The sequence below is a fragment of the Pan troglodytes genome, chromosome X (genome assembly GCF_028858775.2).
Source record: "Pan troglodytes isolate AG18354 chromosome X, NHGRI_mPanTro3-v2.0_pri, whole genome shotgun sequence".
NCBI lineage: Eukaryota > Metazoa > Chordata > Mammalia > Primates > Hominidae > Pan > Pan troglodytes.
The window spans coordinates 132,344,354-132,346,372 of record NC_072421.2 but is presented as its reverse complement, the minus strand read 5'-3'; positions in this window follow the sequence as shown (position 1 = coordinate 132,346,372).

The following is a 2,019-nucleotide window of genomic DNA, read 5'->3' as shown; positions in this document are numbered from 1 at the left end:
GCTGTGAGCACACAGAGGAGGTACGCTAAACCCAGACTTCTCAAGCAAGGGAGTCAGTGGGGCTCTCTACAGAGGCGGGAAAGAGGAGGCTTAGAGTTGGGATAACTTATTTAGCTTGGGGTGCCAGTGAGACATGCAAGAAGTTGGGGGGAAGAAGCCAAGCCTGGACCTCTAAGCAGCAAGAGGAAGCCACCTGCCTCCTGAGGACAGACAACAAGGCACAGATTAGCAGGTGTCAGAGGCCAGGCTGAGGTTGTTATAGCCTCTAAGGTAACATAAGAAGCACAGACATCAGCAAAACAGCTTGGGGCTGAAAGATTGAACACAAGTGTGCTTACTGATGACCTTTGCGGTGATGTATAATGGATGCCCGAGAGGTATCAGGCCCCAGATTGATAAATACAAGTAACCTGGATAAGGGCATGACCCCAAATTAGTTTAAGTGGCTAATAATAAATGTCATGGCAGGAAGAGAATGTCAAGCGATCATAAGGAACTAAAGAAGTGATTTTTTGAGAACAGGATGAGCTTTACCAGCAATAAGGATAAGGTAGTAGCCAATTAACACACAACAGGATGGGGAGAGATTGTTGTTAATAGAAAAAATCCTGAGGACAGTACCAGGTCCCGTAATAAAGGGAAATAGGGGAGGCAGTACTGCTGTTTCAGAAGTTGATGTGGGAATGGGAATTTCCATTCAATTATGAGATACAACAGCCAGGATGAGAAAGTACACCGATGTTCTTAGCAAGGACCTAGTGGGAGTTTTATTTTCTTTTTAAACTTTTGTGCTATGAAAAGTTTACAAAAATAATGACAACAGCATTAGTTTAAGCCACATGAAATTGCCAAAATTTGACCATTTTTGATCTACAAACATGGCAATTTTGTGTTTTAAGTGAAAACAAACCCCCATATACCCATAACCCTGCTTCAGCAATTATTGACACATGGTCAATTTCATTTCCTCCAAATCCCCACCCATTATTCCAACAAACTGACTGATATAAAGGAAATCTCTGGTGGAAGTTTTTGTTGTGCTTTTGTTTTAATGATTTAATATCTATAAAAGAGATTCGAATTACATATGTACACATAGTATTAAAATTAAGAGATTCAAATTACGTGTATATATGTTTTTAGTTAATTATTTTCTCAGTAAGTAATACATTCAGATGGTTCACAATTCAAAAGGTACAAAAAAACAGGATACGTGAAAATTCCCTTCCAACCCTTGCTCACTTGCCAACAGCTCTCTCTCCTCAGGGGCAATGAATAGTAACAGTTTTATTATTTTGTTTAAAAACAGGGTCTTGCTCTGTTGTTCAGGCTGGAGTGCAGTGGTATGATCATAGGTCACCATATCCTTGAACTCCTGGGCTCAAGAGATCCTCCCGCCTCAGCCTCTCAAGTAGCTGGGATTACAGGCATCCACCCCTATGTCCAGCTATTTAACAAATTTTATTTTGGTAGAAATGAAGTCTTATTATATTTTCCAGGCTGGTCTTGAACTCCTGGTCTCAAGCAATCCTCCCACCTCAGCCTCCCAGTGCCCTTGGATTACAGGCATGAGCCACTGCACGCAGCAACAGTTTTTTTATGGATCCTTCCAGAGATGTTTTATGCATATGCTAGTAAAGAGACTATAAACTACTCACAGTGTTCTGCACCTTGCTTCTTCCATTTAACAATATATTCTGGAGATCATTCCATATCAGTACATAAAGATCTTCCTCCTTTTTAACAGCTACCTAGCATTCCATTTTATGAAGCATAATTTATTTAACTAATCAAATTACTACTGATGGACTTTTAGGCAGTTTCCGACCTGTTGCCATTACAGACAATACTGCAGTGATTTGCCTTATACATTCATCTTGCACAAAAGCAAGTAAGTATATCTGTAGGAAAAATTCCTCAGAATGGAATTGCTGGATAGAAGGGGGTGTGCATTTGTAATTATGATAGCAGTTACCCAATGGCCTCCAAAAGGTAAGAGCTGTTTGAATGCTGTCTACA